The sequence below is a fragment of the Tursiops truncatus genome, chromosome 3 (genome assembly GCF_011762595.2).
Source record: "Tursiops truncatus isolate mTurTru1 chromosome 3, mTurTru1.mat.Y, whole genome shotgun sequence".
Lineage (NCBI taxonomy): Eukaryota > Metazoa > Chordata > Mammalia > Artiodactyla > Delphinidae > Tursiops > Tursiops truncatus.
In genome coordinates this window covers 62663166-62680590 of record NC_047036.1, presented here as the reverse complement: position 1 = coordinate 62680590, position 17425 = coordinate 62663166, and the positions used below count along the sequence as shown (strand labels likewise).

At 36.1% G+C, this 17425-nt stretch overlaps 1 protein-coding gene across 4 annotated transcripts in view; it reads left to right on the top strand.

Moving 5' to 3' along the window:
* HOMER1 (homer scaffold protein 1) overlaps positions 1 to 17425 on the top strand; it is a 131474-nt gene that overhangs the window by 20848 nt on the left and 93201 nt on the right. Inside the window, exon 1 of one of the 4 annotated variants that reach the window (XM_073802244.1) lies at positions 6186 to 6204. The exons of the other annotated variants lie outside the window; for them this stretch is intronic. The gene's annotated coding sequence lies outside the window, so the exon portion shown is untranslated. Of the gene's footprint in view, positions 1 to 6185; positions 6205 to 17425 lie in introns of those variants that run through there. 4 annotated transcript variants of the gene reach the window in all.

Here is a 17425-nt window from a genome sequence, read left to right as displayed (position 1 = left end):
TGCTCTGTGCCTCGGTTTCCCCATATTTTAAAGTCAGCGTTTTAAGAGTATATGCAATAGGATTCTAATGATAAAGTAATACATATAAATCACTTAAAACAATGCCATACAAAATAATAAATACCAAATATTAACTGTTGGTTGTTGCTGATGCTGGTGTTATCTCTCTCTCTGTGTTGCAGCCACACTGTATTTTTCAGTTTCTGGAACTGCCAAGCTCTTGCCAGCCTCAAGATCTATCCACATTGTTCTGATTATCTCTTTCTACATGACAAACCACTCAGAATTGAGTGGCCTAAAACAACAGTATCATTTATCTAGCTCACCAATATGCAAGTTGGGTAGAGCTTGGTGAGGACAGCTCATATCTGCTCTGTGTGGCACTGTCTGGGGTGGCTCAACCGGGGGCTACGAGATCTACTTTTAAATGGGTCATTCATATGGTTGGCAAGATAGTGTTGGCTCTTGACTGTGAACTCAGCCAGGGACCTTGGTTCTTCTCCGCAGTCTGTTTAGCTTTCCTTTCTGCATCGTGGTCAAGTTTGAAGAGTGAGTGCCCTACAAGAACCAGGCTGAAAGCTGGATGGCCTATTGCCACCTGGTCTCAGAAGTCATACTGCATCACTCTGGCCTCATTGTTTTGGTCTAGCAATCACAAAGGTCCATTCAGATTTAAGGGAAGAGGACATAAATTCCACCTCCTGATAGGCAGATGACATGGTTCTAGAAGAGGGACAGGAGTTACTGTTGCAGCCATCTTTGGAAAATGCATTTTGTCACACACATGCTATTGTCTGAGCCTATGAAACACTATTATCACTCCGATTCCCACTCTTTAGCTAACTATCCAATCTAAATCTCTTCCTCCATTCCTGATGTGCACACTCTTTCCCACAGCTCTCTATTTTCTTTGGCAATACTGATCACAGTTGGTAATTATCTAAGTCCATGAAGGTTAAGGCCTGTTATATATCCAGTACCTTGCCTAGAATCCTTTGAAATGTTAAAATGTATTCTTTGTAACTTACAAATACAAGCATCATATATCATATTTTCATTAGCAATAGCATATTCCAAACTTTGTTGGAAGAAAGGAACAGAGATACAGAAACACCAGGAGTCAGTCCTTTAGCTCCTCAGAGTTCATCTCCTACTGTTAGCTTAGGGTGAGGATGGGGTAGAGGAGAAACACATATATAAATTTTGTGAGGGAGAGGAGGTAGGAGGAGGAAGCAGTTTGAACGGCTGAATTCCTACTATTCTCCCTGTACTTTTAAACCTAAACCCACAAGTCTATTTTCTATTCCCCTATTCCTCTAGGATCCAGTTCATGGCAAAAGGCTTCTAGCTGGTCTGACAAAGAAATACTCACGACTCTCAGGGAGCAGCCAAATAGATGTACTTTATTCAAGAAAAGCTAACCGAACCCTCACTCAGAAACAGTGTTCTTTTACTTTTGGCACAGATCTAACAAGATTAGGTTCCAGCTTTCTCAGCCCCTGGGAGACTGGGTAGGAAAGAGAGAATAGACTTTTTGAAGTGAGATATAGATAACAGCAAGAAAAACAGCTGTTGGTGCCTCAGATATTGTGGCCTGGGAATAGTTAGGTGGTGTAGAAGTTTTCACAAATTCTAAAGGCTTTTATTAGTTAATAAACATAGCATGCCAGTTGCTGAGTGTCAGAGACAGAAGGGTGAACAAACTCTTGGAGCTTGCAATCTGGGGATGGGAGTAGACTTTATGATTACTTTGACTTTTAACCTACATGTGTCTTTATATTTTAAATGATTTTTAAAATGATTTTCTTATAAACATCATATGGTTAGGTGTTCCTTTATATCCAGTATGACAGTCTCTGCCTTTTAATTGGGGTCTTTAGACCATATACATTTAATATGATTATTGGTATTATTTGGGTTTAAGTCTACCATCTTACTTGTTTGCAGTTTGTCCCATCTATTCTTTGTTGCCCTCTCTTCTTGCTCTTTTGCCTTGTTTTGGCATACTTACTTGAGTATATTTTATAATTCCTTTTATTTACTATGTTGGCTTACTAACTATACCTCTAAATATGTTTTGTTGTTGTTTAGTGATTCTTTAGTGTTTATAGTATGCACTCATCACACTCTACCTTCAGGTGGTATTATATCTCTTCACATATAATAAGAACCTTACAGTAGTATAGTGTTTGTGCTATTATTATACATTTTACTTCTATTAATAACATAACCCTCAAAATAAATTGTTATTATTTTTACTTAATCAATTATGTTTTTAAAATTTATTTTATTAATCTATTTTTGGCTGTATTGGGTCTTCGTTGCTGTGCATGGGCTTTCTCTAGTTATGGCAAGCAGGGCCTGCTCTTCGTTGCAGTGCGCAGGCTTCTCATTGCGGTGACTTCTCTTGTTGCGGAGCATGGGCTTTAGGTGCGCGGGCTTCAGTAGTTGTGGCATGCAGGTTCAGTAGTTGTGGCTCACGGGCTCTAGAGGGCAGGCTCAGTAGTTGTGGCACACGGGCTTAGTTGCTCTGCAGCATGTGGGATCCTCCTGGACCAGGGATTGAACCCATGTCCCCTGCATTGGCAGGTGGATTCTTAACCACTGTTCCACTAGGGAAGTCCCTTAATTATTTTTAAAATAAGGCAAAAAACATTATATTTACCCACATATTTACCATTTTTGGTGCTCTTCATTCCTTTGAGTAGCTCTAGATATCGATATCCATATGGTATCATTTTCTTCTACCTAAAACTTCCCTTTAACATTGTCTCACAGTACAGGTCTACCAATGGTGAATTCTTTCAGGTTTTGTGTGTCTTGAGAAAATAAGTTCACCCTCATTTTTTTAAAGGTTTTTTTTTTTTTTGAGGTAAAATTCATGTAACATGAAAGTAACCATTAACTATTTTAAAGCATATAGCATTTAGCACATTGAAGAGGTTATGTAAACATCGCCTCTGTCTAGTTCTAAGATATTTTCATCACCCTAAATTCACTTTCTTTTTTTTTTTTTTTTTTTTTGCGGTACGCGGGCCTCTCACTGTTGTGGCCTCTCCCATTGCACAGCCTCAGCAGCCATGCCGCTCTGCGGCATGTGAGATCTTCCCGGACTGGGGCATGAATGCGTGTCCCCTGCATCGGCAGGTGGACTCGCAACCACTGCGCCACCAGGGAAGCCCTCACTTTCATTTTTGAAATATGTTTTTACTGGGTAGGGAATTCTTGATGAGTTTTTCTTTTCATACTTTTAAGATGTTGTTTCACTGTCTTCTGGCTTGTGTTGTTTCCAGTGAGAAGTCTGCTATCATTTTTCCTTTGTTCCTCTGTATGTGCCCCACAATCCTGAGATTGTGTTTAAGGTTTTCTCTTTATCATTGGTTTTAAGCAATTTAATTATGATGTCCCTTGGTGTAGTTTTTTTCATGTTTCTTTGTGCTTCAAGTTTGTCAAGCTTTTTGGGTTTGTGGCTTTGGGATATTATCCAGTTTGTAAATTTTCCAACCGTAATTTCTTCAGATATTTTTTTCCATTCTTCCCATCTTTGAGGATTTCAATTGCATGTATATTAGGCTACTTGAAGTTGTTCTATAATAATTACATTGATACTCTATTTTTGTGGTTTTTTTTCTCTGTGCTTTGAGTAGTTTCTATTTCTGTATCTTCAAATTAGTTTTCTTTCCTTTGGCAGTGTTTAATTTGCTGTTAATTTCATCCAGTTTGTTTTTCATCTCCAGAAAACTGATTTGGGGCTTTTATATATCTTCAAGTCTCTCCCTAAAATGCTTATGCTTTCCTCTGCCTTCTTGAACATGTGGACTATCATTATAATAACTATCTTAATGTCCTTGTTTACTAGTCCTATCATCTGTGTCATTTCTGGGTCTGTTTCTGTTGACTGAGTGTTAGATATTTAGAATTTTAGTTTGCTGAATATTTTTGTATTTTAAATATTCTTGTAGAAGGGCCTAATGAAAGAAGCAGGATATTTTCTAATATTTATATGGAGATAGTAACTTGTATAGTTATAACACTCATCTCAGAGGGAATGAGGAAGTAAAACATATTTGTTAGCATGACAATAACAAAGATTTATAACTTATGAGATTTTGAATCAGTCAGTGAGTAATTCAAAAATGAAGAAGAAAGAAACTTAAGTCTAGTTTTCATTGCCAGACAACATTCTCTTCTTTGGGAGTAGTGAAAAGTCCTGGGCTTTGCAGTTGGTCTTGGATTTGAATCCTAGAGATACCAGTACTGGCTGTGACCTTTGGCCAATTATTTAAACTATCCCCTCCTCCAAGTCCTTTTTTGTTTGTTTGTTTGTTTTTAATCTAACTTCTTTTATATCTTAGAGTTGTTTTGAGATGGAAATGAGAATTTATATAAGGCATTTACATGTAATAGGAATTCAACAAAATGTTACTTTCTTCCTCTGCCTTTTCTCCTTTTAGCTGTTTCATTTTGCAACAGTGCTGCTTTTGAATCACATGTTGGTTTGAAATGGGAGGAAAATAGTCACTACTCAACTACTCTTGTTACTCTTGAACAATTATTGTAACTCTTCCCATGGCAAGAGTTATTCTTGAGCTTTAATTTTCATCAAATTACCTGCAGTTGAAAATACCCAGTTGGCAAACAACTTGCCTAAAATTGCTTTAATATATTCAAATTTGCTTCTATTAAGATTTTATGCTATTTTTTTCAGTTATTCTATTCCTATTAAGTAAACATATTATTTGAGATATATGATGAGAAACTTATTTTTAACATAGTTTAGAATAAATTAATTCTGTAAATGGCAGAGGGTCAATAGGTTTTAACTGAAGATTTGTACCGTCTGTTAGTGTATTAGTTTCCTATGTCTGCTGTAACAAATTACCACAAAGTTGGTATTAAGATAACACACATTTATTCTCTTACGGTTCTAGATGTCAGAAGTCCAAAATCAGTTTCACGGGGTGAAACCAAGGTGTCAGCAGGGCTGCAGTCCCTCAGGAAGCTCTAGGGGAGAATGGTCTCCTTGCCTTTTCCACTTTCTGGAGCTGCATTCCTTGTATTCATCGTTCATGGCCTCTTCTTCCATTTCAAAGCCATCAGTGTAACATCTTCCAATCTCCCTGACTCTTCTCCTTTTGTCACATAAGCTTCTTCTTTAGTTAAATCTCCCTCTGCCACCTTCTTATAAGGACACTTGTGGTTACATTTCGGGTCCACCAGCATAATCCAGAAGAATCTCTCCATCTAAGGAGTCTTAATCACAGCTGCAAAATCCTGTTTACCAACAAGGTAACATTCACAAGTTCTGGGTATTAGGAGCTGTATATCTTTGGGGGCAATTATTCAACCTTCCACAGTTATTTAAAGAGGATATCAATAAATCCTATTTTTCACATGGTATAATTTTTTTTTGCAGCCCTACATTTAAAAGATCTGTCAATTTACTGAAGTCTTCTGTTGCTCTCCCATTTTACATTGATTATTTACAATTTCACCTAGTGAAGTATGTTTTTTTCTATGTCCACGTCACAAATATTTAGTTGTGATGATTGATAAGAAAAAGACTTTAAAAGTATTTCCTAAAGTAGTTCATATAGCCCACTTTATAAAACTTGTTTGTATGTAATCTAACCTTTCTGACTGTGTGTGTGTGTGCGTGCATGTGTGTGTAGGAATCCTGTAATGGTTCAGACAGCTTTTACAGAAAGTATAAAGTACAACTAGTTAGGGAATTACATTTTTAAAACTGAAGGGAAACACTTTCCTGGAAAAACTTCTTTATCAGAGGAGAAGTGTTCAATAAAATGCTGGAAGAATTAAATTCTTAAGATGTTTTCTGCCAGAAAGAAACCAAATCAAGACAGGAAAAACAACAAGGAGAAAGTAGAAAGTATCTTCACAAGTGTATAGCTCCTCTTTCATCAAAATATGCGTATTATTCCTGTCATGTAATCCTTTTCAGAAATGCCGCATGTGATGAAACCTAGTTAATGTCTGAAGCAGATATAAGATACATTGGAATTAGTAACTTTAGTCTCAAAGACCAATGTTTTCACCTCAGACAGGCTAACACTATTATTGTTATTGTTGTTATTATTGTATTTTGTTACAGAGGTGAAATCATTGTATCAAAATACAGATCAGAGAGTTATCTTCCTTTGCAGAAGGAAAGCTCAAGAACTATGATAATTGGCATGACTAAAAGTAAGTTTTTGGATTCTTCCAAACTACACTATCATTCCAATAAAGTGTTATAATACAAATTGTTTTCAAAATATAAGCAAAAGGTAAGTGGCGCCAGTGCACATACATATATCCCGTGAAAACACTTAAGTACGCTTTTTTTTTTTTTCTTTTTTCTTTTTTGCGGTACGCGGGCCTGTCACTGTTGTGGCCTCTCCCGTTGCGGAGTACAGGCTCCGGACGCGCAGGCTCAGCAGCCATGGCTCACGGGGCCAGCCGCTCTGTGGCATGTGGGATCTTCCCAGACCGGGGCACGAACCCACGTCCCCAGCATCGGCAGGTGGACTCTCAACCACTGCGGCACCAGGGAAGCCCTTTAAGTACTCTTAACAGTGCTTAACATGCATAGTAAGCAGAGTTGTCTAGCTATACTATCCCACTTCTGTCAACAAAATTTCAGCTCAAAGGTCAGGCAAGAATTTGGCTACATCAGTGAACTCGGGTTTACCTGGCAAAAGTATTCTTTTCCTATCCAAGGAGTCAGTATAGGATAAAGATGTGGGCTCTGGAGCCAGGCCGTGTTTGTGTGCTGGCTCTACCATGTGTCACCTTGAGCAAGTTACATACCCTCTCTATGCCCCAGGTTCCTCATCTGCAAAAGAGGGTGAATAGCAACTACCTCACACAGGTTGAGAGGATTAAATAACACAGGCGTAGTGCTTATAACAGTGGCCATATGGTAAGCTCTCAAAAATGTTAATTATAACCAAAGAATTTACCACGTATCCATTTTGTAAGTTTAGGCTTTTGTTTTCAGGCTTAAAAGTGGCATATTTGAATTTCTTAGTTTGAATTATCCAGTCTACGGATCTCTTCCTTTGGCACAAATGATGGAAGTTGTATGCTTATTGATTTATAAAAGGGAAACGGTTAAGATGTTCTATCATTCCAACTGCAAAAGGTTAAAAAGTCAACTTTTTTGTCACTATTACTTTTTAAAATTCAATAACTAGTGTTTAAGCTATTCAGTTTTTATTATATTAGTTCTGTAATCTTTCAGTTACTACAGAGAATTTCCAGTAATTTGTAAAATCAGGAACAAGGTAAAACAGGATGGTTAAAGATACAGTGTTGAAAAGAAATATGAATAGATACAGCAGACACCTGAGATAAGATCAGTATTAGTGGAAAACAGAACATGGCTGAGCTTCTTGACAAATGAGTGAGAAGTGTGTTGAGTTGTAGTCTTGTTTCGGCATAACAGCAAGCAGACAAGTTTTTTCCTAGCACTGTCATGTGAAATACTGAATAATATGGGGATCCAAAGGGAGTTTGTTGTTAGTCTGTTAAGAGATTCAAGGGAGAACTTTAAATCTTAATTCAGTGAAGGCTTTCTTCTAAGAAATTGCGATAAGCAGAAATTTGCCTTCTGGCTCTATTAATAATATAGGGGGAGGGAAAGTTTAGTCTTGGAGAATTTATAATAGTTAGCAGGCTTTTTTTTAATCTTTATTCGATTATAATTGCTTTACAATGTTGTGTTAGTTTCTGCTGTACAACAAAGTGAATCAGCTATATGTGTATATATATCCCCTCCCTCTTGCATCTCCCTCCCACCCTCCTCACCCCACCTCTCTAGGCCGTCACAAAGCACCGAGCTGATCTCCCTGTGCTATGCAGCTGCTTCTCACTAGCTACCTATTTTACACATGGTAGTGTATATATGTCAATGCTACTCTCTCAGTTCATCCCACCCGCCCCTTCCCCTCCCATGTCCACAGGTTTGTTCTCTACGTCTGTGTCTCTATTCCTGCCCGACCACTAGGTTTATCGGTACCATTTTTCTAGATGCCATATATATGTGTTAATATACGGTATTTGTTTTTTTCTTTCTGACTTCACTCTGTATGACAGACTCTAGGTGCATCCACATCACTACAAATGACTCAACAAATACTTTTGATATTTCTGCCAAAGTAGAAAATAGTAGAAAAGAATGAATGCATTTAGGATACTGGGGATAGGAAGGTGTTGATTTTTTTTAAAAGTGTTATGGCCTAGCTTATAAATTCATGTAAACTTTGCATTTTTCTCTAGCCATATTTATTTTTGATATGATTTTTTTTATTACCATGATGTAAAATTGTTGTAGGATGACATGCCGTGCTCCTGTGCTGTTTGTAGTACCCTTGCTGTTAAGACCACTGCTCTCTTCTTGAGAAATAAGGCTAACTTGTTTTTTCTCAAATGTCTCAAAAAGAGCATTCAATTGAGGCTCTAGAGCACTTTTTCACATGATGAGAGGCTATGTTTGAGTAGGAAAGATTCAAGAGTAGATTTTACCACTTTGTCCAGAATCCGGGTTTTAGACTTTTACAGAAGAACTGAAGAGAACTGGTTCCTAAATGGTCACTGAATAGTTGGATGAGGCAACCTTAATCCGAGTTCTGTTATTATACACTTAGGTAGTGTGGAATGTCTGCCAAACACAAAGGCTTTAGCAGAATTGATACTTTTCTGTTTATCAATTGGTTCAGCTAATGTTTGTATTTAATGTTTAGTTAATCCATCATCATCTTCTATGCTTTGTTAGCTGGAGAACCAGTTAGGGAACTTTCTCCAGGTTTAGATGATTGGCTTTCTTAGAGTTGATATTTTACAGGATTTCTTAGGACAAGCTTGCTGGTTCACAATTAAAGGCACACAAGTAGTTTTAGATTATTGTTGTATAGGATAACTCTAGGTATTGTTACACACCATGAAGAGAATTCTGAGGAGACCTAGTTGATGAAAAAACTTGCGTCAGTGGAGATTTGTGGATGATTTGTAGGAAGTATTCCACAGGCAAGAGTGTCTCCAAATCTCTGTTTGCCAGATGAATCCATTATCACTCAGGCTGTAATATTTTTAACTGTCTTTCACTTTTTCAAAAATTTAAGGCATATATTCAGTAAAATGCACAAATCTAAAGCTCACTGGATGTTTACATAGCTATTTATTTGTGTAATCACCGAGATAACATTCCACTAACTGTGTTTTTTTAAAGCAAGGAAATACATTGCATTAATATTGTTTGCTCAGATTTTTTTCTTATAAATATAGTACATGTTCACATATTGAAAAGTTGAGATAAGAAAAAATAAGTCATTTGTAATCCCACCACCAACAACTCTAAATGTCTTGGTATATAGTCATTTATTCATTTATTTGTTAAGTATTTTCTGGGTGCTTAATATGTGCCAGGTGTTTGAGTTGCTGGGAACACAGCCCTGATTAAAAATGGCAAAATCCTTGCCCTTAAGGAGATAACACTTTAGCTGGGGGAGAGGGATAATAAATAAGAAAATATGTTGTATGTCAGATGGTGATAAGTGCAGTGGGGAACAGTAAAAGAAGGGGGATAGGAAGTCCTGGGAGAGGAGAGGAAGGGGCTACAGTTTTTATATAGGGCAACCAGGAAGGCCTCACTGCGAAAGTAACATTTGAGCAAACACCTGAAGGAGGCAAAGGAAGATTCTAGACAGATCTGAAGGGAAAGAGTGCTTCAGGCAAAGGCCCTGAGGTAGGGTGTGCTTGGCATTGTTTGAGAAACAAGGAGGGCCATTGTGGCTGGGCAAAAAACAGTAAGCAAATGGCATTTTGTTCTTTTTTATGGCTGAGTAATATTCCATTGTATGTATGTGCCACATCTTCTTTATCCATTCCTCTGTTGATGGACACTTAGGTTGCTTCCATGTCCTGGCTATTGTAAACAGTGCTGCAGTGAACACTGGGGTGCATGTATCTTTTCGAATATTACTCAGCCATAAAAAAGAACAAAATAATGCCATTTGCAGCAAAATGAATGGACCTAGAGATTGTCATACGGAGTGAAGTAAGTCAGAGAAAGACAAATATCATATGATATCACTTATATGTGGAATCTAAAAAAAGGGGTATGAATGAACTTACGTACAAAACAGAAGTAGAGTCACAGATGTAGAAAACAAACTCATGGTTACCAGCGGGTAAGGGGGAGGAGGGATAAATTGGGAGATTGGAATTGACATATACATACTACTATGTATAAAACAGATAACTAATAAGAACCTGCTGTATAGCACAGGGAACTCTACTCAATACTTTGTAATGGCCTATATGGGAAAAGAATCTAAAAAAAAGAAAGAGTGAATATATGTATAGGTATAGCTGATTTACTTTGCTCTACACTTGAAACTAACACAACATTGTAAATCAATTATACTCCAATAAAAATTAAAACAAAACAAAACAGTAAGCTACAGAGAGGTTGGAGAGGGAGCAGGGGTCCTATCCTGTAGTGTTTTTTCCCTCCTGAGAGGTGATTCCACATGAGAATCACCTTGGAAGCGGGGCTGCCCACCAGACCAGTGATTCTAGGGCTTGGGGCCAGGTGTTTGTAATGCAGCCAGGGTTGAGAAACACTGATGGCAGGTCTTTAGACCATTTTAAGGACTTTGGCTTTTACTATGAGTGAGATGGGAAGCCATTAGAGGATTTTGAGCAATGTTCCACCTGATTTAGGTTTTATTACTTTAAAACTCTATATTATGAAATTTTTTAGGCATACAAAAAAGTAGAAAATACAGTCTCCTATACCACCATTTTCCCACCCACTTCAGTAGCAACCTCATTTTGCCTTACTTGGTTTATCCTAACCTCTCGCCCCTTTTTTATCTTTTTCCTGGAGTATTTAAATACTAGCTTCAGTTTTTAGAAGGATCACTCTGGTTTCTGTGTTGGGAAAAGGCAAGGCAGGGCAAGGGCAGAATATAAGTATATCTTCCATGGATTTTTTTCTCTGAATATACAGTTGACCCTTGAACAACACGGGTTTGCGCTGCGAGGGTCCACTTACGCTTGGATTTTTTTTGCTAGATACATATCACGATACTGCACGATCTAAGGTTGGTTGAATCCAAGGATACAGAAAGCTGACTGTAAAGTTGTACTTGGGTTTTTGACTGCTCAGAGTATTGGTGCCCTTAACCCTCACGTTGTTCAGGATTCAACTGTAGATAAATTTTTAAACAAAAATTGAATTGTGCTGTGTTAACAGTTTTACATAAACTCTTTTCACTTACTATATTGGACACCTTATGTCACTGAATATTCTGGAACTTTGTTTTTTAATGGCTACGTAGGATTCCGTTATGTGGATCTACCATGATTTATTTGATCTTATGTCATTAGATGTTTTAATTTACAATCTTTGCTTATCATAAACAGTGTGGTGATACATCCCTATAGCTAAATATCTGCATATATATATATATGATTTCCTTAAGGTAAGTTCCTAGAATGGAATTGCTATGTCAAAGGATATGCACAGAAATTTAAAGCTTTTGATATGCATTGTCAAAGTGTTTTTGGAAAGCCTTTACTAATTTATACCCCCACTAGGTGTTTCTGAAAGTGTCAGATTTCCTTAAACTCAAACATTGAATTTTTTCATTAAAAAAATAAAAGGTTTCCTTTTATTTGTTTTGACAGGTGAAAAAATGATAACTCATGGTTATAATTTGCAGTTCTTTGATTCCTAGTGAGGTTGAATTTCATGTCCATTTGCATTTTTTTAAAAATACGCTTATTATATCATTTTCTAGCTGTGTGACTTTGGATAAGTCACTTAGGACCTATGCTTTTGTACTATGAAATGGGTGTTGTATACCTGCTTCACAGAGTTTTCATAAACATTAAGTAAAAGCATTTTTTATCTCTAGGTTTTTAAACTTTTTGATCCACAGTAGGGAAAAAAAAAAAAAAGACATCCTGCTTTGTGACAAGCATATATAAATATGTAGCCAAAAGTTTCATGAAATGATACATATACCCTTACCAAGTGTGATACAGTCTGATGTTTTACATTCTCATTCATTTCTTAAAATGCCCATTAAATTAATTATAACCCTCTGGGTTGTGACCCAGTGTTTGAAAAACACTCTCATAAGCTCTGGAGTACTATATCTTGTCAGGTGCTCTTTTATCTTTAGTGATTATCTCTTCCAGGTAGCTCAGAAGTCAGCCTCCCTTTACCTCTACTAAATTCATTTTCAGAAAAGATAAAGAGGAAACAAACAACCAAATCTAGCTTACTGTACTGTTGAATCAAATTTTTGGTCAGTGAAAAATGTTAAATAACTTCACAGTCAGAAAATGTGTTTGTTTGGGCTTTTGTGATACCATAATGACTGAATTGTTAACACAGTTGTTGTGTAATAGATCTAATGCATTTGAGCAAAACACCACATAATTACAGGGATTGATTGTATTTGCAAAACCCCAAATTGGGACACAGCATCTGATAGTTTTGCCTATGATTTTTGTTACCTGAAAAGCCGACAAAAATGGAAAACATAGGTCACATTTAGTTATATTTAGTACAGCCTTTTTCAATGGAAAAATAAAACAGTATGAAAGCTAGGTAATCCTGAGATACTGGGAATGTGTGGCGACCATGCATAAAATACCAGATGCTGTTCATTGGTCGGACTTGTAGCTAAACTACTTGAGGACCACTCAGAAAAGAGATAAATCTAATTATTAGCTGTGACTAGAGGAAACTTGATCAGATGAAAGTGAGAATCACTTCCAAGCTTGAGGGCTGTTGGAATGAAAATTGCAGAGAGAAACAGAGTGGGAATGGACTGGTGGCGTTTACTATTTGGAAAGCATCCGGGAGTTTAATGTATTTGAGAAGAGAATTGTGTTGTTACTTTTGACCTCTAGTTTAATATTAAATATGTTTTATCTGTTAAAATTATTTTTTGATGCTAAGACAGAAAAATTTTTTGATGACTCTAAGTTAAAAATTTGACTAATACACATTTTCCATTCTACTCGCCCCTCCACAAAGGAGAAAATTTTAAGGCATGTCAGAAACAATTTGGTACAAAAATATGAAAACTAAATTTTATACCAAAGAACTGTAATTTACCTTTGAAAAATAGCAGAATATATATGCTATATCTATACTATATTGATTTTTAAACATTAAATGTCATCAGATTTAGAAAAATAAGCAACTCTGCCTTTCTCTATGTTAGTGGGTGTTCACCTTAATTAAGTTCACCTAAATTCTAACATGTGGTTAGAATTGTATATATGAGATGTTTCCATGCATATAGTTTGAGTGATGACTTTGGATTCTGGTCTTTTCACTCTCTGCAGCTAAGATAGGGTTTTAAACAAGCTTAGGAATAAGGGTAGAAATCTTCTGGGCTCAAATGGCCCAGAAATATATGAAGACCTCCTTACCCTCACTAGTAATCAGGGATGTGCAAATTCAGCAATGGTGAAATACCATTTCATGCCCATCAAGTTGGCACAAATTACTTGGACCTTACCAAGTGTTGGGAGGAAATAATATTAGACTATTAAAGTATAAACTGGTACATGTGTTGTGAGAAGCAATATGGAAATGTGCTATGGTGCATACCCCGTGACCAGGAATTCAGCTTCTAGTATCTCTCTTGCATGTGTACACAAGTGAACATACAGGGTCATTGTTTGTAATAGTGCAGAAATTGGAACAACCTATATGTTTATCAGTAAGGAAGTGGCTACAAAAATTGTCCAGTATTTTCCACTTGAAATACAGTATGAGTAATACATGTAGTTTTAAATTTACAGTTTCTAAAAGGTAAGATAAATTTTAATATATGTTGACAATACAGTTGACCCTTGAACAGTGCTGGGGTTAGGGGGACCAACCTCCCACTCAGTCAAAAATCTGCTTATAACTTCTGATGCCCCCAAAACCTAACTACTGATATCCTATTATTGACAAGTACTGTTACCAGTAACATTAATAGTTGGTTAACACATATTTTATATGCTATATGTATTATATAGTATATTCTTATAATACAATAAGCTAGACAAAAATGAAACGTCATTAAGAAAATCATAAGGAAGTGAAAATACATTTACAGTATTGTATTTATCAATATCATTAAGTATATATCATCTGTTTACAAGATGAATCACCTGTCAGTACCTACATCGATATTGTCTTATATGATACAAAACAGTGTAGATGTTATATATATTGCTAACACTAGACATCAAAAGTGATAAGATAATGTGAAAAAGAAATTCATTTTTATTTACAGGTGTAACAATTCATGCATTGATAACGAAGAGGCAGCAATGTGATGGCTTTATGGTAGCCTAGTGTTAATAATCAATACAATTGCTTCACAGTAGCCTAGCCTATACACTAATGAATGAATGATTATAAAATTTTTATGGCATACAGTATTACAGTCATATTCATAATATAGTATTAGAAACATTGTTACCTTTTTTTTTTTTTTTTTTTTGGCCACGCCAAGTGGCATGCGGGATCTTAATTCCCCCACCAGGGATCGAACCCGCACCCCCTGCATTGGAAGCATGGAGTTTTAACCACCAGACCGCCGTTACTTTTTTTTTAAACTGCTTACCTGTGATGATAGGCTGATACACAATTTCTCCAATTATCAGAGAGAGGGGCATACTGTACGGTAATGTAATTCTTTGAAAGCAAAGTTAAAAAACAGTAAGAAAACTAACTTATTATTAATTTTTTTTTTAGAAGATGTTGGGGGTAGGAGTTTATTAATTAATTTATTTATTTTTGCTGTGTTGCATCGTCGTTTCTATGCGAGGGCTTTCTCTAGTGTGGCAAGCAGGGGCCACTCTTCATCGTGGTGCGCGGGCCTCTCACTATCGCGGACTGTCTTGTTGCGGAGCACAGGCTTCAGACGCGCAGGCTCAGTAGTTGTGGCTCACGGGCCTAGTTGCTCCACGGCATGTGGGATCCTCCCAGACCAGGGCTCGAACCCGTGTCCCCTGCATTAGCAGGCAGATTCTCAACCACTGCACCACCAGGGAAGCCCTCATTATTAATTTTATATTAAATATTACTTACCTTATAACTATGTGAGGATAGACCAGTATCTACATATATTTTATGCATTCATGACATACCTAACTTTTTCTTATTTTTTCAATTTTCCTAGGCTATGTGGTTTGTCTGTGAGTTTTTTCAAACTGTTGTGTAATCTGCAAAAAATTTTCTAATATATTTATTGGAAAAAATCCGAGTGTAAGTAGACCTGTACAGTTCAAATCCATGTTCAAGGGTCAACTGTATATCCATAATATTTTTAACATATGTAAAGAGATTCAGATATTACATTCTTTTTTCATACTATCCACTGTATATTTTGCACTTAGAGCACCTCTCAGTTTGGATGCTAAAATTTTTATCAAAAATACTTGATCTGAATTTAAATTTCATAAAATTTACACTTGAAGCAGTAGATTCACATATCCAAGTTGTTCCATACATACTTAGAAGTATTTCAGTAACTGAGTTACTTGAGTATCAAATAAACTAATTCACTTTCTCAATTTCCCTAGCCACATTTCAGATGCTCAGTAGTCACCGTATTGGATAGTGCAGTTCTGATCATAGTGCCAACTTTTGCACAGCAGTTTAAAAAAAAAGATCTACATATGCATAAAATAAAATGTGGCTGATTTAGTCAGATTTCTCAGTGTTAATAAGAATTCTAGAGAAATGGTGTGCGGTTTTATTGTTTGTTTTGAGCAATTAAAAATATTCAGAGTAATACAGGGAATAATGTAACATCTATGCAACCACTATTCAAATGTAGCAAATGTTAATATTTTGCCAAAATACCTTTGGATCTTTCTGTTCAATATTTTGCCAAAATAGCTTTGGATCTTTCTCTTCAATCATAGGTTTATTTTTTAGAGTATTTGCTTGTTCAGATAGAAAATGGATTGCATATTCACTTGGTTAGTTTGTAGTAAGTGTAAAGGAAAAGAGTACCTAAGAGTATTATTGTTCCTTGAAGTATTGTTGGTATTATAACTTAAATAATCTTTTAACATTTAATTCACTTAAAAAGTTTCTAGGAATTGGATGTCTACTAGAAAATTACTTATTTTGGATTTTTAGGAATATGCCATATATATTAACAAGAATTAAATTCTCATTAACAAGAGGCTATTTTCCTTAGATTTCCCTAGTGTATACTGTGAGTTCTCAGAATATAGCTTTATTTAGTGGAAATCAACTGGGAAAAGAAGAATGTTTAAAGTCTAGTGAAATTGAAAGTACAGTACTAATTTTAAATGTAACTGAGTTACCAGGAATACCTCCTCATATATTTTAAGAAACCAAGTATTTTATCTGAAATAAATAGAGTTTTAAAAGGGGGAGTGGGGCAGAGATGATGTCACTTGGAAGTCAATACTCAAAGGACCTAGCAAGCCAGGTCCTTTGAGTACTGAAGATGTTGCTTAAATATATACATTGAGTGGGTTTACTTGCTCTTTCCAATGAATTTGAACATATTCCTTTGATCTTTTAAATGTAGCTACTGATTAAGGTGCCCAAAGTAAATAAGTACTGTAATCTCTTTTAATAACTAGTGCTGTGCCTTAATGAAAGGACTGAGACTGAGAAAAAAAAAAAGAAAACTTAAAATGAAGGCTGTATATAAGGAGTATAAACAGTGTTGTTACTGTTTGAAGTACAGTTTTATAATTTAGTAATATTAAACTCCAGATTGAAAATTTTAATTTAATTGATTATATTTTCTTCAGATATGCTAATTAAGTCAAATACCTGATGTCATGAAGATATTTCTGATGCACAATTGTTATGATACAACGATTTTCTTAAAAAATCTTTCGTTTGAATGTGTAATTAACCAGTTCAAAGACCAAGGAATTCAGATCATACAGTTTTTAAGAATTCTTCCAGAAAAGACGTTTTGTAGTTGGTGGTGTCACATTTTAATTCTGTATACCTATGTTATAGCAATCTCCTTTACGATTTTGTTTTTGCTGTATAGTAACTTGGAAGTTTAAACAAACACCTGCTATGTTTTTGGTTCATCACTAGATGGCGCTCTTGTGGTACAACTATGTGTGCGGTAGCCATTAGTCGGATAAGCTTTGCTTGCCTCAGAGGAAGCATGTGTTATTTGTTTGTTTTAAAGAAAATTCAAAATGGATAAGTAATCACCTGTTAAACACATAATATGGTAATAGAAATACACAGCTGATAATATGCAGTCATAATCTTTGAGCCGCGTCAAAACAGCTGTTTCAGTCAGTAAGATTTTTCTTACAGGCCTGTGCTGGGAGAGTAGAGGTGGGTGGTGGGATAGCGGAAGTAAACCAATTACCTGATAATCCAGTG